Source organism: Meleagris gallopavo, chromosome 23 (assembly GCF_905368555.1).
Source record: "Meleagris gallopavo chromosome 23, MGAL_WU_HG_1.1, whole genome shotgun sequence".
In the NCBI taxonomy this organism is placed as follows: domain Eukaryota; kingdom Metazoa; phylum Chordata; class Aves; order Galliformes; family Phasianidae; genus Meleagris; species Meleagris gallopavo.
In genome coordinates, this window is record NC_139426.1 from 5,743,312 (window position 1) to 5,763,953 (window position 20,642).

The 20,642-nt window shown below is 51.6% G+C and overlaps 1 protein-coding gene across 15 annotated transcripts in view; it reads right to left on the reverse strand.

The window, feature by feature from the left end:
• Window positions 1–20,642, reverse strand: part of DISP3 (dispatched RND transporter family member 3) — a 116,996-nt gene that overhangs the window by 23,532 nt on the left and 72,822 nt on the right. The window contains exon 1 of one of the 15 annotated variants that reach the window (XM_085242208.1): window positions 14,012–14,263. The exons of the other annotated variants lie outside the window; for them this stretch is intronic. The gene's annotated coding sequence lies outside the window, so the exon portion shown is untranslated. Of the gene's footprint in view, window positions 1–14,011; window positions 14,264–20,642 lie in introns of those variants that run through there. 15 annotated transcript variants of the gene reach the window in all.

Below are 20,642 nucleotides of genomic sequence, written 5' to 3' on the forward strand. Positions count from 1 at the left end.
GCAGCACTGTGGACCAGAAAGAAGATAAGGAAGGTCTCCTTGTCAGAGCTATTTTTTTTCAGTAGCAATGGGCTCTGCTGCCCAAAGGAGCACAGAGGCCAGCTCACACCAGATCTGAGCTCCACTCTCAGCCTGAACACCGGGCATCAGCACTGCACAGCCCAGGGGATGACTGTTATGGATGAACAACAGATGAGAGGGACGTGGTCAGCAGGCAGCACTGGTGGCAGGTGGACGGTTGGACTGGATGATCCTGGAGATCTTTTCCAACACCAATGACTCTATGATCCTAACACCTCCATCTCTGCACTCCCTGCTCAGCAATTTAACCAAGACATCCCTCATGCCTTGCTGCACCCTCCCAGTCTGACTGGAGTAATGAATGAAACTTTTAAAATACTGCAGGGCTCGGAGCACAGGGTTGAAATAACGATGTCTCCTGCGAGCCTGGGACATAGCAAGACAGAAGGGACAAACCCGAACCTGGGAGGGCTAAGATTAGCAAGAATTTGGTCCCTGCCTGCAGATGGGGGAATCCAGCTCAGACTCCATCAGCCCTGGGGGTGTTGTCACTCACTAGCACCCAACCAGGCAAACCACCCATGATAATTCTTTCTTTCTGATGAATTCCAGGATAGAAGAAAGTCATTGACAAGCCAGGGAGAGGCAGTGACAGATGAGGAAGCTAATTACATCCGACCTGACTAATTAATGCCAACTTTCAGATTAAAAAATCCTCACCAGTGTTCCATTTCAATTACTCAGTTGTTCCTTCTCAGAGGAAAAAAGAAGCCCTGTGCATCAGCGAGCAAGAGAGAAAAAAGGAAAGAAAGCACAAGGCTAGAAGGGGAGGGAAGACAATTTCTGTAATATGGGAGATTCCTATCGACAAAATAATTAAACTTCACATTTGTTTCTCCCGTGGGCAAAGCTTTCACAGCACAGCCAGCAGCTCTGTGATCCTATTTGTATTCCTGAAAACTCACAGAGTTCCTACCAAAGGCAGCTTTCGGCCCCTTTATGAGCTATGTAAAGTTCCTCTAAGAGGGAGAGAAACGGGCTCTGTGCTTGCAAAATCATCCTAAGAGCATCCAGCTGCTGGAAAAAAGCCGCATCTCTAATGATGTGCATTCAGTAGCCGGGATGGACAAAGAGCCTCCCAGCCCCTGTCATGCTGAAGGATGCAGTACTGAGCTCTGGCCACGCAAAGTGGCTGCAGGGCATCATTAATGTATATCCACTCCAAAGCAGCGCTCTGCAGCAACGCTGAGACTCAGGACCCAGAGTTTTCCACTGTGCTTGTGTCAACAAGACTGCTGGGGAAGTACTGGTTACACAAACAACAAAGAAGGGCTGTCTCGGGTCCCTGCTCTCCCTTTATCAACACAGCTGTGACCGAGTGCTGTGATGCCCTCTGCCAACACACACAAGTCTCTCATGAGTGCAAAAACTGAGGTGGCAGGAGGTACGAGGTGCAACTTCTGGCTCCCTAATTGGAGGTCTGACTTACAGAGGTGCTGCACTCCCAGAAAAGCAAAGCAGGCTCAGGGCATCTCACACTGGGCTCCTGACCCTGAATCTCCTGGAACTCTCCTGCAAACAGCAGCTTAATTCAGCCTGAGGACGCAGCTCAGAGCCTGTCTCAGTGTGATACCAGCCTGGAGATGCACACCATACTAAAAGATATTGGTTCAACTGCTGCCTGGGCTGCCTCCTCCATTATTAACCAAACAGATCTTTTCCAGCTGCACAGCACAATGCAGTGACAAGGTTTTCATCTCTTTTCTTTCCGGGCCCTTTGCATTTTCCCTTCCCTCCTTTAGAAGATGCACAAAACCACTGCCTGACCTCAGCACTTTGCAGATCAGAACGACATCAGGACCCAACAGTGCTGTTGGGATTGCAGTGTAACGATGGGGAAGACAAAATAAGTTCAACAACATGATTTTATATATCTACATATAGCTCTATTCTCTGCAATTTCATGTGCCCATAGGAGACAAGGTAATAGATGGGGCTGTACGGAGGGTGGAGGACTGGCAGAGCTTTGTGCAGGAAATAGCACCAACTCACACAGTGCCCCTTTCTGGCTGCTGACTATCTGAGCCCTCACAGAGGCTCTCACCGTGGCTCAGAAAAGCACCTGGCAGAGGAAGGAAGCAGTGGGTTCCACTGACCTGTGCCACCGAGCTCTCCTGACAGCACCTGCCTGCTGCTCCAGGTGCCTGGCAAGCACTGATTAGGCCTATTCATAATTACAAGCCAAAAACAGTGAGGAAAGATTAGCTGCAAAGTCAAGCACTCACCAGTCAGGAAATGCCAAAATCAGGGCTGACACAGCATCCTTAATTTGCTCCCCTTCTGCAAACGCTTTGCAGCGCAGTTTTTCTTCCAAGCCCAGCACCCAAACACGGGGGCTCTGACCTCTGCCAGTGCATGCAATGGATGATGCTTCCCCAGCCCAGCAGCCATTCGCTGCCTTGTTCTCTCCTCATTGTGCAGCGTGAGGTCTCACGCCTCATTTCCTGCACGCTGCTCCAGCCTGGTAGCTCAGAGGCACAATTATTAATTTCCTCGTGAGCTTTTTCAGAGCTGCCTCTCCCAACAGTAGCTGAAGGCTGAACACACAGAGCTGAACCCAATCATCTCTGAGGAGGGGGTGGTGCAGCACCCATCTGGCAGGTGCAGGTGATCGGGAGATCAGAAGGATAAAAGAAAAAAAGAAGAGACATTTGTATGTTTGAAACAACAAGATACCCAATTTTTTAGAGAGCGCAGAACGGCACAGATGTGCAACAAACTGCAAACTCCACACTTTGTTCTGCAAGCATAATTTGAGCGGAAGCATCGAGCGTAACCGTGCAACATAACCTCAGTGCTGGATGAAGACATCCAACCTCTGCAATGAGCCCATTTCATGGAGCTGTGTTAACCCCTGTCCTGCCAGCCTGGACTTGGGACACCCTGGGAATGCCTAGGAGTGACAGAGATGGCACGGACATCAGCTCCCCCAGCTCCTTCTACCTCCAGAACAGCCACACAAACAAAGGATGGGCTGGAGGAAGAGAATGCAATGTCAGCATGTGGAGAAAAAGGAGAGGGATTGGTTGAAGAGGTGCGATCCACACAGCGGTGTGCAGCAAAAGCAACATCTTTGTTGCTTTCTGAGATTGTAGGAATCATTACAGTCAGAAAACACCTCTCACACCCCCAAATCCAACCCCAGCCCACCCCCACCATGCCCACCGACCACATCCCTCGGTGACATTTTCCAAAGAACTCCAAAAAAGGGCACACACAGCTCCCCAAAATGCTTGCACTGCCACACTGGCACTATTTCAAGAACGAGGTCACTGGGGTTTGCTTGCATTTGTTGCCCCAGAGGTAAACCAACACAAGAACTTGACCAACACACGTGAAGAAAATTCATTTCCTGAGAAAATAATTTGCTCGTGCTTATTGCAACTAACGACTGCGGGTGTTGGCAGACAGCTCCTTGCTTACAAGCTCAGGAAACACACCTTGCAGCCCTGTGTTGTGTTTACCACCCGAGCTCCTCGCCTGTGTTAACAATAAGGCCCTGCTGTCACCAGGCACGTGGCACACACACAGGCACCGAGCAAGCTGAGACCAATGCAATTCAGCAGTGACTTCCCTACCTGGAGCAGAAATGACTTGGATGCTGTCAGAGCCCCAGCCACCTGCTGCTGCTGAGCGAAGGGCTGCTTTTTGGCCAGCTGTGTGCCTTTGGGTGTCCTGACACAGACTTCAAAGCACCCTGGATTGCACTGAGAAGCAGCCCGTGCTCAGCACCTCGTTAAAGGTGCATGGATTCCCACGCTCCTGTGTCTACCACTGAACACCTGTGCTGGTAACAAAGCCTCTACAGATCATTAAATACAGATGGCTGCCACAAGCAGAGCCTTGTGTGCTTGTCAGGGAGCATCACTCAGTCTTTGGCACTGAGGAACAGGGACAGCGAGCATGGTGGGGATGGATTGGTGGCTGGACTGGATGATCTTAGTGATCTTTTCCAACCTTAATGATTCCACAATTCCTAGGCCCCAGAGAGCATCTACAAGATTCCAATCCTCTGGAATAAACTGCCACCCCCAAAGCCTGCATGCTGCTCTCCTCAAGCTTCCCACACTGCCGTCCTGCTGCCAGCCCTGTCAGGCACTCATTATTCCAGCCCATGCTCAGCTTACATCACTGTGGGCACTGGCACTGCTCTGTGCTCAGCTGCACGGCCCCCAGCTCCAACCCTACCCCCCACAGCTGCTCCCTGCAGCAGGAGGAAGCAAGAAGACAAGGGCTGGCTGTGCGCTCCGCTCCATCTGCAGCCCCCAGCAATAGTGTGCTCACTGTGCTCCTGGACTAACCCCAATGCCCCCTCTTAAAGGCCCCTCTCCAGAGCCTCCCCACAAGCTGCTAGTCCATTCCAGAGGAGGCAGAGGGTGGTTTCCTTCTCACTGTGTGTGCTGAGTGGACCTGGTTGTGCGAACAGCAGAACGAAAAGTCACTTGGAAATGCAAACCTATGGCATAGTGGTCTCTTCTCTTGGGTAACACTGTGACTGGACAAGAGGTGATGGCCTTCAGTTGCACCAGGGGAAGTTCAAGTCGGATATTAGGAACTCTTCCTTCTCAGAAGTGGTGACACATGGCACAGCTGCCCAGAGAGGTGGTGGGGTCACTGTCCCTGGAGGTGCTCAAGAACCATGAAGACGTGGCACTGAGGGATGTGGTCAGTGGGCATGGTGGGCTGGGTTGTGATCTCAGTGGCCTCTTCCAGACTTAATGATTCTGTGCTGCCAGTCCTTCTTGCCAACCACAGAACAGCCAATTCACTTCCAATTCTTTCACTCCAACATAAATAGCACAACTGAGGTTAAAAAAAGACATTGCAAGGAATGTTCTCCTCCACACTGTGGTCTTCTAGGACAAGGAGGTACAGGCTGAAGGTCCCACTGCACATGTGTGTCACCCAGATGGTTGCAATGCCTCACAATGACGGATCTCAAGGTCTTGTATTTTCAGTCCCATAATTATTGACCTCAAGAACTTCCAGATTCACACCAGGGAGGCTGTAAGGACTACCATCTGTGGTGGGAACACGGCATCCATGGCTTTTCAGTCACATTTGGTTCTTCAGCACAGCCTTCCACATACCAGCAAGAAAGAGGGATGAGCAATTGTAGGATCACTGGGGTTGGAAGGAACCTTAAAGATCACCTGGTTCCATCCCTGTGAGCTGGCTGCCCCCCACCAGCTCAGGCTGCCCAGGGCTCCACTCATGGCCATGGGCACCTCCAGGGATGGGGCACCCACAGCTCTCTGGGCAGCACTGCCAGGGCCTCACTGCCCTCTGAGTGAAGGAACAAAGACATTCCCATGCCATACACAAACCATTGCAGCTCTGTGCACTGAGTTGAGCTAAGAGACACAGCCCCTTACTTCTGCCAACATGTGGGGCTGGGTTTTTGGTGACACTTCATCCTGACAAGCTGGGTGGAAGTAACTGCAGCAAACCCTGCTCTACTGTCAGCCATGGAAATGTCAGTCCTGCATAGGAGGGGCTCACCAAGTTGCTGTAGGGGGCTCTCAGCAGCCCAGAAGGTTGGATCTCAGCAGGCACACATCTTTCTTACTCCCCCTTCTTCTCTCTCCCTGAAGCGTTTGCAGCTTGCTGCTCTCCTCCCATGGAAACCCACTGCTTCTGGAATTAGATTAATTAGCACTGCTTTTGCATCTTCTCAGGATCACTGGAATCTGGAAGTGGAAATGTAAAACCCACAGACTGGAAAGGCTTTGAGTGCGCAGCTGCTGGCTCCCAGGCAGGACCTGGGTGAACACAAGGTTTTCAGAACAGTGGGAAAACTTCCTGAGGGGAGATGAGAGGGGATGCCTCTGTGCCTGAGCAGCAAGGCAACAGATCCCCTGCGGTACAAGGGCTTAAAGCTTGCTGCCAGCTGCAGCATCCATGCAGAAACTCACATTAAATGCTACCATAGCTCAGTGAGCACAGTCCTGCAGACTGTTAGCAGAAGAAGGGGCCAGCTCTCAGAATAAGCAAACAGGCTTTAATGACACATTAATCTCAGGGAGATCCAGGATGCTTCCTAACGCAGGCAGGAGCCACAACAAAGAGCTGTTAGTCCATGAGCAATGGAGGGAAATACTGCTGCCAGCAAAGCCATGCCTACAGGATGCAGATGGAGGCCACTGCCACAGAACTGAGAGTAGCACTGCCCCTTCTCTCTCCCAGCACAGACTCACAGAAATATCATTATTTCTAGCACAGTTCAGCAAGAGGCAGACCCAGCCCACACCCCTATTCCCTCTCTGCCATCAGGAGCTGAGGGGAGGGGATAGCAGCCATGTGAGCTGCAGGAGCTCAGGATTGTGTAGGGGAACCATGCAGCCCAAAGGCTACCAGGAAACTGCCACCTAGCAAATGATCTGACTGTTTCAGGTGATGGTTCCCCATCCCTTAATGCATCCCACACCTCTCACCCACAAGCTGAGATGTTACTTGTGCTAACTGCAGGACCAACTCCTGCAGTTCCAGCACTGAAACAAAAACACAGGGGGGATTTATGGCTTGACAACAGATTTTTCTAGCTTTCCTGCTGCAAGTCACACCACCTGCTTCTGAAGGGCTTGTATATTGCGAGCTGAAACCCAACCCTTTGCGATACGCCTCGTCCCAAAGCCTTCTGGCACCCACAACCAACCACTGTCTGCTCTTGTGATCTTCAGGGACTCAGCTCTGCTGCCCCATGCTGGAGTGGAACTGCATGTGGCCCTTTGGAAAGCAGACCCAGTTGGCTGAGGAAGGGAGCAAACTCACTGCAGCCGTTTCCCAGATGACTCAGAGGAGTGGAAATGCAGAGAGGAGCTGGTGGGGATGTAGGCAGGTGGTGCACACACAGAATGGTTTGGCCTCATGTGTGCAAGATTTGGATCCAGAAGGAATGATCTCCACTACAACGCATCGCTATCTGAGAGAAGAGAGAATGCAAGAAAAAGCAAGAGGTCTATAAAGGAAATGTCATCGCAGTCTTAATCTGTCTCTGCCACTTGCAGAGCAGCTCCTTGTTACTGGAATCTAAATAAGGTCAATATCACATCCACAGAAATGTGTGCTATGAACCCTGCATCACTGCTGGGTAACCCCCCCAACCACTTGGTTCTGTGCTGCAGACTTACAGGAATGAAGCTCATTTTCAATTTAAGCAGTGCCACAGGGGACGAAACATTCACTTGCAGATGGATTTGCCTCCTCGTTGTCATAGGACGGTGTTTTACAGCTCCCTGTGATGTTGCTGTGTTTCCACCCGTGCTCTGTGCACAATTATCAGACACACAGGAGAGATCAAGGCACTGAGAAGTGCTCAGCGGGTCCCTGCAAAGCCACATTTTGCAAAGCTTGGGCCTTCAGTTTGGAGCCTGTAAGTGCTGGCTGCGTGCACCGGAACGAGCAGCTCCCTGCACGCCCCGAGAAGCAGCCCAAGCTTTCCAGCAAAAGAGATTTAGCTTTCAAAACAAGCTGTTGTCTGCATTGTCCAGACTCACCACCCTCCGTTTAAATGGAGCCCACTGTTTTATTGAGTCACTTTCACGCTCTCGTGGGCCTGTCTGCCTCTCCATTTCAACTCAGCCATAAAAATTGGCCAGGCTTGGTGCCTGAGCTCTTGGTTGGAGTGCAGACGGGAGGGTGCAGGGCAAAGTGGAGTGGAAATGTGGGGACAGTGTTTGCCCAGTTTGATTTACAAGCACGAGGCAGGGCTGTGCTGGGCTTATGGTGCAACTTTGGGCCGTATTCCATCTGAGTTTGCAGCCCCATCTTCTGCAGGAATTCATTTGCCTTGTTAGAAAGGGGAACAAAAAGACAAACGATTCAATTCAAGGAATCAAACACGCTGCATGTTCAGCAGTACCCAAGCAGCAGAGAGGATTAGGATTTTTTTTAATTTTTTTCTTTTTTTTTTAATAAATGGTTTCCACAGACCTTAATACAGCACTCAGAAGCAATTCATTCCCAGCTCCTGGGTACAAAACAGAGCCAAGAAACAAGTCAACATACAGCACATCCCCCGAGGAGCAAAGAGCGCCTTGCATTTGTGCATCATACCAGCTTTCATCAGAGACTGCATAAACCCTTTGCAAACACCTATCAGATCCAATCTCCTCATTCCTCTGGGGAAATAGGGCGGATTAGATGCAAGTTTACCAACGAATTAAGCGAGGCTGCACCGTCGAGCTCCAGTTCTGCTGGAATTGAGCCATAAGTTTTGCTGACTTGAACAGAAGCTAAATACAGACCAGGCAAGTCACAACCAATGTTGCTGAATGGCTCCTTGTTTAACTGCCACTGGGGGAGCAGCTGTGGTGCCCGCAGCTCCAGCAAGCACTCACAGACCAGTGCTCGGAAATGAAGCGTCCAAAACTCAGAGCCATTTTTACTGCTGTGACCTTCCAGATCTGCTCCAAATCATTTCTGGCTGAGCGAAAACAGGACCCAGTTCCTCCCAGACCACTGCTGTAACAACCAGATTCCCCGGTGCCTCCCACGTTCTGTATCTCCATGCATAAAGGACTTCGCACCCAGCAGAGGTCAGTTATGCTGAGACACAAACTTCCCTCTCTGCTATTGGGTCCAACCCCAACCCACCCCACTATGCCCGCCGACTACATCCCTCAGTACCACATCTCTATGGGACCTGCAGGGACAGTGACTCCCCCACCTCCCTAGGCAGCTGTGCCAGTGCCCAACCACAGGGCAGGATGCCACTGGCCCTCTGGCTACCTGGGCACTCTGCTGGCTCACGTTCAGCTGCCTGTCAGCAACCACCACCCCCAGGTCCTTTTCTTCCATGCATCTTTCCAGCTCATCCACACGGTCATCCCAGCAGGCAGATCCCGGGATCGCATGCAAACAGGGGGAGTGAGATCACAGCCACTGAAGCACTAACATCCCCAGCCTGAAGTCCAGGCACAAAGTAAATGATGCTCACCTCTTATTCTCCCATATATAGAAGCCAACAGTCAAGATCAGCGGCAGATAAAAAACCAGACGACTGCCAGTATGTCTTTCACCCCCCACAAACACATTGGCCTCTCCCCCTCCTCTGCTATTTATGTAACGAGAACTGCCTTCTATTCAGGAGGAGCCGTTCTCTATTAACAGAGCTTGGCAAAGACGGGGAATTAACTGTGCCAGCTTGCAGCCTGCTGCCTTGAGGCAGATGGCAGGGAAAGCATCCCAGCCTTGTTCCCCAAACCGCTTCTCCCAGCAAGCAGAGAGAACTCAAAACAGGAAAAAAGGGTCAGGTGCTGAAGGCTGCAGCCATCTGGGCAGGCAGTCCGACCCCCCCGTGGAGGCAGCTTGCAGCAGCCATGGCAGAGCAGGCACAAAGAGACCCAAAGAGAAGCGTGAAGATCCAGCTGTAGCAAAACCCAGGTTCTTGGAAAAGGACAGCATCAAAGAACCACAGAATGGTTGAAGTTGGAAGGGACCCTCAAGGCCATCAGGTCCAACCCCTGCACTGAGCAGGGACACCCACAGCTCCATCAGTGCTCAGAGCACTCATTCCCTGACCTGGGGTGCCTGCACCACCTCTCTGGGCAGCCTGTGCAGTGCCTCACCACTCATTATAAAAAACTTCCTCCTTCTATCCAGTCTAAATCTCCCTTCTTTTAGTTTGAAACCATTTCCCCTTGCCCTGTTCCATTTCCCCTTGCCCTATCACCCCAGCCCTACCTAACATCTATTACATCTTTGCAACATGCCTTGCCAAACTTTTTTTCGGTATCTGTGTTTTTAATGCTCCAGCGACGAATCTTTCCTGTTTTTCAATACTAGAGAAGCAATGACTCAGAGGCAGCACTGAGATCTCAGAAAACATCTGTCCTGGGGCTGCAGAAGACAGTTATGGCATCGTGATGGGCAGCAGCACCCCAAGTGATGTTCTGCTGGGTGCTGAACTACATTGGGGGTGGACTGGTTAAAGCCAGCTAACCAGAAACTGAGATGTATTATGGGCTGGGGTCAGCGGGGAGCTGACTTCACCTACAGCTGGATGAAGCTCTTAACTCTTACGCCGTCCCTGAATTATTCATTAAGGGCCAGACACGGCAATCCATACTCACACTGCGCTTCATCTGTCCTTTAAATTGACTTACATTAGTCTGAGTCACAGGCACCGCAGCACTCCTTAACAGCCTCCCTGAATGCAGTGCAGCTATTCATGAGATCAGGTGCTCTGCAAGGAATGAGGCAGGATCCAGCCCTTAGAAAAGACATCAGTAAGGCCACAACTCAGAGAATTCACCCTGCTAGAGCTGCATCAAGATGAATGAACTTGAGTAAATCTGTGCGAAATCCATCACTTAAAGAGATGGCCTGTTCTGTGGCATCACAGGGGAGACGTGAGGGAGAGCTGAAAACTCATCTTTCATCGCTGGGCTTCATCACGAGGTCTGGAAGCGCAATCCTGGCCCCTGGCCACGCACTCACAGAGATGCACACATCTCAGGGCTGTGCTGCCCTGCAGACAGAGCAGTGAGCGGAGGGAGGCAAAGGGCACATCCAGGTCTCTGTGACAGCGCAAGGAACGAGCAGGCTGCTTGTCACCAAAGGGTAACAGCACTGCGGTGCCGTGCCAGCCCTGGCACTCCCACTGCCCCAAGCCCCCAGCCCACCCTGCTGCTCCCACCCCAACCAACAGCAGGTAAACCTGCACCACTGACCCTATGGGGAATCACGAAGGTTGGAAAAGCCCTCTGAGATCGTCCAGCCCAACCCCGGCCCACCCCCAGTGGCGTGCCCAGTGCCCACATCCCTCAGTGCCACATCTCCACTCTGAACACCTCCAGGGGTGGTGACCCCACACCTCCTGGAAATGCAGAGGCGCAGAGAAATAAGCCGCCTCTCCACGCAGTGCCACGGAGAGATACAACGGGGCCTGGTTTTTTCGAATGAATTAATCTGTTCAGTCCTCGTTTATGTCAGTGCTGGGTAAGATTAGAGGATTAAACCAACTGTATGCTAAATACTCTGTGCTAAAGAGAGCTGTGCTGGGATTTGGTATGCAGAGATGGTGGTGACATCGCCCAGAGCCCGCGCAGCAGGACCTGCTCAAACTTCAGAATTCACAATCACAGCTTATCCAGATTTTCCATACGCCGTCGAGGTGCGAACTCCGATCCCTCTCCAGCTTCAGTCGAGCTTACTCACTAAGCACTTGTACCCAACAGGCAAACCCTGCACAAGCAGCACTTATCCCAGAGCGCCGGCATCACGAGAGGTTCTCAGACACGCTGTGCTTTTTGGGGACACAGAGCGGCCATCGTACCTCCTGCAGTGCCGCGCCAGATCTCACTGCACTCCATACAGTTCCACACACACACATCTCAGCTGCCCCTGAACGGCAGCACGTTGCAAACACTTCTCGTTGGTAGTGCAGAAATGACAAACACAGAACTCTCAAAGTTGTCTTGGAGCAGAGGTACTTTTTCTTTTGGCCTGACAAAGGTGTCTGTGATGTTTAATTCATTAACGTGTAACAGGCAGAAGATCTTGGGAGGAGCAGCCATGGAAACAGTGGATATTTAGAGAAATGTTGGCTCCCAGCAAAGGTTTGCTCCCCAAACATTTGAAAACTACAAGATTTCACCAGCGTGAAATCCCTCATTTCCATCTCCTGCTTATCATTAAGGATGGAAAAGACCACTGGGATCCCCAAGGCCAACCCCACACCACCCCACTCACCACATCCCTCAGTGCCACATCTCCACGCTCCCTGAGCACCTCGGAGGATGGTGACCTCCCACCTTTCTGGGCTGCCCGGGCCAATGCATCGCTGCTCCTTTAGATAAGAAAGCTTTCCTACTTCCCAAGCTGATGGCACAGGACAGCCAGGTGCTGTCACTCCGGCTCCCTGTGATGGTGCCTCATCCAATGCTGCACAGAGGCAGCCGGCACGACAAGGGCATCTGTCAGCATAGCTGAGAACACCAGAACGGTGCCAGAGAGTTAAATGTAGAGGCAGGGACTTTCAGCTTTTTAACCCAAGGATGAATTTGGCCCTGTACATTGCAAACACTGAGTCATAATCTTCTCCACAGCGGGTGGTTGGAACAAGGCTGCTTCCCAAAGGCCAGCCTGCTTCTCACACACTGCACTGTGCTGCACATTGCTCCGGGCTGCCTGTCCTTTAGATTCCCCCACGTGTAGCGAGGTGAAGTGGCTGCAAACACAACGGCTGCTTTCTCCTTGAGAATCCCTCTGCTGTGACATGGGTACCCTCCCTCCCTAGCAGAGTGCTTCCCATGAGAACACAGCAGGTGCTCGCAGGGGCAGCGGGAAGAAAAGGGGGACGGATGTTTTATTATATTACGCATTTCTATTCCACCTCTGTTGTCTCTTTCAGTAGCTCATGTCTGTTTTATTCCAGACTCGGGGCCCCATCAAACTCTCAGGCTCCAAAGGGGTAAAGAAACCGACCGGATGATGCCAACCTCTGAAGATGCACCCAATGTGATAAAAGAAGTGCAGCTATTGAAACGTCTCCCTTCAATACGGTTATTGTGTTGCTAGGTTTCCATCCAGACACACAGCTGAAAAGAGCAATCAAAGGAAGCTGATGCTGCGGATAATATCTTTATCAACACTTCACAAGGTGGCTGGGCAGGGAGAAGGGTCCCCTGAGCAAAGTTCTACCAGTGAGGAGAGAGAACTCATTTCAAGAGCTCACCCACGTTTTCCTTTGAAATTGTTTAAGAAAACAAAACAACGATACAAAAAAAAAAAAACCCAGAGCTTTTCTGGCAGCAGCTCTGTGTGTGCACGTGTGGCTGTGTGGGCACCACGGCTCTGTTATTCTGCCATTGGAATCACAGCAGCCCTCCCTCCCCAAAGCACAGCTCCTCATCCCACCTAACCGGAGTCTCTCCTCACACCACCACGAGGGCACTAAGCCCATTTAAAGGAACCTGCCCGCACATCACATGAAACCCCAACAGGGGATGCGATCCCCACAGCTGCACGAGCTGCTAAGCAGCACACTGCTGTGTCTGTGCACAGGAGCACAAGCAGCTCGGGATGCCGAGGATGTGCCCGAGGGGCCGCGGCCCCCGCCTCATCCTCCTCCCATCTCTGAGCATTTCAGCAGCGCCCACAGCCCAGCAGCTCCCACCCTTTCCAAGCATTCAATGCACTTTCCCATATCTCAGTGCTCTGCCCCGCAGCCCTGCTCATTTCGGGGATGTGGAGAGCGATGAGGGTCAGCAAGGGCTGCCCATCAGATCACCAGACACACAACACCACGGCTGGGTTTTCTCCAGGTTCTCCGTTTTCTTTCTCTTTCTTATGCTGGGTGACTTTGGAGTGCAACCGGAACAAAAAGGGCCCCAGAGCAGGCTGTACACTGGGACAGTCCCTGAGCAACGCGAGGCTCCTACAAAACGACCCGGGCTTTTTAGGTAGGAAAAGCCCAATCAGTGCAACATAGAAAGGCCACCCTGCACCAGGGTGCACCACGCATCTTCTGGACGCTGGATAGCAGCTGCTGGGGGAGGTGGGGTAAAAGAGGACCTACCGACACCCCCGAGCTCACAGGGACACAGGGATGGGGCAGCTCAGCGCTGGCACCCAACTTTTCCCCCCACAGAGAAGCACGGCGCTGCGGGCGCAGCTCAATGGGGGCATTGTGGAAACAGCCTCCGGGGAAACGCTCTCCTTTGTGCGTATTCATCAACTCTCCCGTGCTCGAAGGGAGAAAGAGTTGGCTGAACACACACAGCCGAGGGATTTAATTGGAAATAAAGAAAGGAGGGGAAGGGGGGGGGGGAGGGTAGTGGGGGCTAGGGGAAAAAAAAAGTGAACTGAGGAAGAGGAGGAAAAGGGACTGCGAGAAGCACCGCCCGCCCCACGGCCTGGGGAGCGCGGCGGACCCCCGAGGACCCCCCCGCTGAGCCGCGCCGCGCTCCCCCCGCCCCGCACTCACCTCCGCAGCCGCGGAGCCGCTCTCCCCTGCAGCGCTCCCTCCCGCAGCCCGGTGCACCCCGCCGTCGTCTCTCCTCCTTTCCTCTCCTCCTCTCCTCTCCGCCGGGCTCCCAGCGCGGCCCTCCGGGGGGAGGTGGGGCGGTTGGCCGTCAGCCCCCGGCGCTGCGCTGCGGTACCGCGCGGTGCTGCGCGGACTCACCGAGCGCTGCCGCCCCTCCGGGCTGCGGGCGGCGCTGCGGCCGCGCTATAAAGCCTGCCCCGTGCGCGGCCCCCCCACCCCGTCACCCCCCGCAACCGGCGCCGAGGAGGGCAAACCCCGACGGAGCGATGCCCGGAGGGTGAGGTGATGTCGCGAGGAGGGAACGCGGTACGATGCGGCTGAAGGGGCAGCAGCCCGAAGTGTCGGGAAGTTGTGCGGGTAGCGCTGCGGGTCCCGCTCCGCGTCCCGAGGTGTGCGATGTACCCGGCTCCCCGGTCCCTACCGGAGAGATAAACGCGTTCCGAGGCTGAGCTGTGCGGCAACAAGCCCGGCATTCGACAGGATTCGATGGGAATCTGCACAGCCGGAGGAGATTGACTGCGGACCTCTGCCTTGGCTTTCGGGAGTGCAGTCATAGAACCACAGAATGGCTGGAGTTGGAAGGGACCCCCAAGGCCATCAGGTCCAACCCCTGCACTGAGCAGGCACACCCACAGCTCCATCAGAGCCCCATTCCCTGACCTCGGGTGCCTGCACCACCTCTCTGGGCAGTCTGTGCAGTGCCTCACCTCCCTTCTTCCTTACATCCAACCTGAGTCTCCCCTCTTCTAGCAGGAATCCATTTCCCCGTCCCATCACCACACGCCCTGCTGAAGAGTCTTTTCTTCAGCCCTTTTTCTTGCAGCCCCTTTAGACACACAGGCCGCTCTCAGCTCTCCCTGCAGCCTTCTCTCCTCCGTGCTGCACAGCCCCAGCTCTCAGCCTGTCCTCACGTTCCATCCCTGGGAGCATTTCTGTGGCCCTCCTCTGGATGCCCTCCAACAGGTCCACATCTCTCCTGTACTGAGGAGTTCTTGATAAAGACATCCCTGACTACAGGGGCTTTGCTCTGTGCTGACAGGAGGTCTCTAATGACTGCTGCAACGCTGCAAGCCACACTCTTGTATTTACTTATTGGTTTTGGAGAGAGGGGGAGAGGAGCTGAGTCTCAGTTCCCCCATTTTTGCCCTGTTCCAGAGTGGCCATAGGGCAGCGTGGCTACCATTATGTGGCAAACTGCTGATGGAACGGCTTCTAATCAGGCTGTGTTACAGAGCTGACCTGAGGGTGTTCTGCCCAATATCTGTGCTTACTTGACTGTGCTGAGGATATCTGCCACCCCACTTTTTAGGCAGATTTGTCCATTAAATAACAAACAGGACACAGCACAGTACAAAGTGTCCATCGCTGAATGTCTGTTGGTGTCATCGTGTTCCTTCTGATGCATCACCCAATGTGAACAGGAAGCCAGGCAGACAAAGCCAGACCATCATCTTCCTTGTAGGCTCCAAGGAATACAAATTTAATGAGGCTCCTGGAGTAAAATTGCATTCCACCAGCTTAGTGCATTTCTGCCAGTGATGGAGGTTTTTGCAGAGGAGGTAATGCTGATGGGTTAGCAGTTTTGTTGCAAGCTGCCAGAGTACAGTAAGGGGAAAAATCACTTTTCTAACTCTGGCAGCAATATGAGGGACAGGAATCAATCAATCACACAGCAGAGCCAGCAAAGAGCAGGGAGGGAGCAGCATGGGCACACAGTCACACAGCTCCTGCTCCCCTCACAGAGCCATAGAATCACTAAGGTTGGAAAAGACCTCTAAGATCATCTGACCACACCTCCATGGATTCTGAACACCTCCAGGGATGGGGATGGGGACTCCACCACCTCCCTGTGCCAATGCATTACCTGGAGTGCAGATCTGCATGCCTGCCTTCACACTTCCTTCCCCTCCCCTCAGTGCTCAGAGCATCCTGCTCTGCCCATCTGTCATCGATCCCCAACCATGACCAATTCCTTGTTGATGTGCTCAGCAAAACAGCTCGTGTTGCTAATATGAATAAATAGTTCATTACCAGCTTATATCAGCCTGAGTGTGTTTTACTCAGACACACGTGAGAACTGCACCTGAGCAGCAGTATCTGTGCACATAAACACAAACTGAACCAAACCGTAGGTACGTTTCTGACTCATTTCTCACCCACTGGTGTTGGGAAATGGAAGGCAAACATCTTCCCCTGTATTTGCACTTTCTGACCTTCTCATTCCTTCAGTGCTGCCTTCCACGCCAACATCAGCCACCGTCACCATCCCATGTGCTTATATTTATGACCCCTCTTTGAAATTCTGACTGCTCATCTATGCAGAATAAAACTACCCAGGCAATCTTTCCAGCTCAGGTGCTCATTACTAAAGCATTAAATAATGCCAGGCAGGCTCTCTCAGGCCTTGTAAATTTTATCCGGGGGCTTTCAGCTTCCACAAGGTCTATCAGTGCCTGATTGCATGAAGGTTCTCCACTTTGGGCCTGAGTGCAGCCATGCAGTGTGGAGGGCTGGGCAGTAACTCAGCTCCAAACCCCTATTAGAAGAACAACCACATGAATCAGTACAAGTGAGGGGCTGAACTGCTGGAAAGGAGCCCTGCAGAAAAGGACCTGGGTGTCCTGGTGGTCAACAGGGTGACCACAAGCCAGCAGTGTGCCCTGGTGCCCAAGAGGCCAATGGGACCCCGGGGTGCATTGCACTGAGCGTGGCCTGCAGAACGAGGGAGGTTCTCCATCCCTCTGTTCTGCCATGAGGAGGCCACATCCAGAGCACTGGGCCCAGTGCTGGGCTGCCCAGTTCAAGGCAGGCAGGGAACTGCTGGGGAGAGCCCAGGAGGGCTACAGAGAGATCGGGGCCTGGAGCTTCTCCTGTGTGAGGAAAGGCTGGGAGCCCTGGGGCTGTTCAGCGTGGGGAGGAGAAGGCTGAGAGGGGATCTGAGCAGCACTTAGAAATGCCTGCAGGGTGGGAGGCAAGCGGATGGGGCCAGGCTCTTTCCTGTCGTATTTGAAGTTGTGCCACTTGTTTCCTGGTGCCTTCCTGCCAGAGAGCTGGGACCCTTCTTCCCCACCTTTCCTTACCCACACATCCTGCTGGACAGACCATTAGGGGAAGTGCATTTCCTGTCCATCCACAGAACTAACAGAACCACATCACTGTTTCTGTGGGCCACGTGTTTACAAACCTCAGCTCCAAATCCAACAACAAAACGGCTCCTGGCTGCTGCTGGGCAGGACCTGCATCGAGCTGCCAGCCGAATATTTCGTACACGAACGCTCAAAAATTATGTTCAGTATCTCCCAGATGCAGAAACAATCCCTTCCCCTCCGAGCACAGCGGTGAGGGCACACAGCCAGCCAGCCCCCTCTGTTATTGGATAACGCTTCCTTATATTTCACGAGAGCCAGATGGCACCATCTGAACAGCAGTGAGCCCGGAGCCTGCAGTCACAGCAGCCAGAGGGAAGCGTGCCCCGGTCATGCACAGCAGTGCTGGGGCTGGGGGCTCAGCTGCAGGCTGGAAGTTGCTCTGTTTAATGGAGTTTAAGGCTTGCACACTGCACTGGTACCCAACAGCTTGCACCCGAACCAAGCGAGCATCCTCACCCCAACATCTCTGCATCCTGTGCACAGAGTGTGGGAGCTCAAAGTTCTGTGCCTCCTGTGCTCGCCTTCTGCCAGAGCTTCGAAGCCCCAGGAAGCCAGGAATATTCACAACACAAACATTAGCAATAAGCACTGCACAATTTGGACAGAAATATATTGTAGGCAGATGAGAATAAGAGAGAGAATCTTTACTCTTGAGCTCTGGGAACTACTGAATAGCATTTTCCTGTGGTGGAAGTGGTGGTTTGAAAATGCAAATCAGCCTTGGGTTTTTGAGAGACATTGAGAAAAAGACCCATGCAGCAAAGCTTTATTGTCTTGTAATGAATGCAGGATTTGCAGAGCTGCTTTGTGCCCATGAATGCACAGTGGGTGCAGGCCAGGGGCTGGAGAAAACCCAAGGCTTGTCCCCAGCTAGCTCTGCCACTCTGTCTGTGACCTGCCCTGAAGATGACATCCTTTCTTTCAGCTCAGTGCCCTCATCAGAGGATGTAGGGAGGGAAAGGGATAAAGCCAAATCTATGCTCCTGGTGCTGTTACACATTACAGGTTATTCCAAGGTAGGAGCCAGCAGAATAAATGTAGCAGGTGCTCCCTCCAAGGACCAATGAACTGAGATTGTGCTGCCCTGTTCTAAATGGTCTTTCTCTGGTGGATGCTGTTCAAAATTAGGTATTGCTATTGCTGTTCCTATTGTTATTCCTATTGCTCTTTCTATTCCTATGACTATTTCTGTTCCCATTGCTATTCCTATCTCTATTCCCGTCTCCATTCCTATCCCTATTCTTATTCCCATTCCTATGCCCATTCCCATTCCTAATCCTATTGCCATTCTCATTCCTATTCCCATTCCTAATCCTATTCCCATTTCCTATTCCAGCCCATCCTTGGCATTTAGGTCACTCTTTTATTTTGCTATAGAGCTGGATGCCTCCTTGAGCCACAGAATATGTAGAACCTCTACTCAACTGCTCAACTTTTCTTCTTCACATCTATCTTTGGAGCATCCAAAGAAGATGACAAAATCAAAATAAACCATTCACACACTGAACTGAGGGTACACACCCACGATCACTTTGGAAACACCACGAGATGCTACATATCTCTTCAGCTACTGGAGAACCAAGGGAGTTTACAGAAGTGAGTGAAGCAAAAAATTCCATAAAACAGAAAGGATTCCCAGGGAAGAAACAAATAAAGGCAAAATGCTCAAAAGATTCCTAGAGAACAAAAACATTCCCAGGAAGGCTGCAGGTCAGAAATGATTCTTGGAAAGCAAAAGCTTTCTCCCCTGGTGTAAATCACCACAGGCAGTATGTGGGAAATGTTCCAGCAAATGAACCCAGCACACATTCTGGTCTAATGATTAATGCAGGAGAAGATGTCACTCCAATTCTGCACATTGGAACCAGGTATTTTTCCTGTTAATGTTAATGTCACTCCTCAGGAATAAAAAAATTAAGTGCTGGGGGAAATACAAGCCAACTTCATAGGTGCCATAAATCAATGCCATTCAGTCCCAGGAGTTAGACTCAATGATCCTTATGGGTCCCTTCCAACTCAGGATATTCTGTGACAAAGGAAGATATGTGCCCTTTGGGAGGTGTGGCTGGAGCAATACCTCTGGTGATTGCAATTGTTGGCATGCCCCTATTTACAAACACAAACAGCCAAAACACAGCGATAGGGAAAAGCTGAACAGTAGATAAACCCAGGTAGATAGAACAGAAACAGACAGTGTGGAAAATAGGAAGATGGAGAGAGAGATTTAGGACTGAACTTAATACTTTTGTGATTTATTTGCATTTAGCTCAGGCAATGTGTGTGGTTTGGGTTTTACTTGTTTATTTTGCTTCCCAGACTGCCTTTGGTACTGGCAGAGAATTATTTTATTGATGTTTCAGTCCATGGGAAGTTTTGGAAATTTATTGTCCCTGGGGAAAAACGAGGAGAATTTCATTTAATTCTCTCAAAGTTTTGCAAATTCTGAAACTGTAAAGAGAAAGAAGATGTGAAGTCGCCTGGACCTCCTCCCTAGAGCAAATCCCAGCTTTGCCTCCTCACAGCCAGAAGACCAAAAGCTACCAGCATCCTCTGACTGTGCTTTGCATGAGGACATTCTGCAAATTATGGCAGTGCTGCCCATCCAGCCTTCCTGCAACAGATGGCAAAGCAGTGAGAATGGCCACAGCCGGTGGGTGGTGTGGATGTGTTTACTTTAATAAAGCCCAGAGATTAAAGGTCCACCAGTGCCCATCAGCAGTCTGTTACATTCATTCATTTATAATTATTTCCCATTTTTCCCTGCAGTTACATTTTAGAAATGTTGTTACTTGGATCCCTAAAACCATCCAATGTAACTGATGTGATTGCCTCAAAACAGGGTATCCAGGCTCTCTCCCACTGTCCCCTTTGCAATCCTGGCTTCAAGCCCTGGCATCAATCCATGGGACACTGAGCCCCTTTCAGTCCTCAGAAGCAAAACTCTCAGGAGCAAAGCAGCTGAGGGCATCAGAAATGGTAGAACAGAAGAGGACAGATGGAGGGCAGCACTGATACCCATCATCTCTGCTGAAGGTTTTGTGCAAGACGGATAGAAACGTTGCAGGGTGAGAACTTTCTTATGTCTAGCACGAAACTCTAGGGAAAAAATTAGGGAAGGAAAAGAAGAAAATTAAAGTAGGAGCTAGCAGGAGGCTGAGGGATGGAGCTCTCCATCACCGTGACTCCAAAACTGGGTGACAGACAGACAGAGTGTCACTGCCTGCTGCTGTGGCTGTGATTTACCACAGCAGACCACTCTGCTGCTGTTTGAGCCAGGAGTGCTGCCAGCCCACCTGTGACCTCTGTCCCTGAGCCTGGCTCCCCAAATACTCCCTATTTCCGAGCAGTTTCTGCAGAGATCCTCACTCTCTGCTTCTGTAATGAGTTGCACAGCACGATATGGAATTAGCAGAATCTAAGTT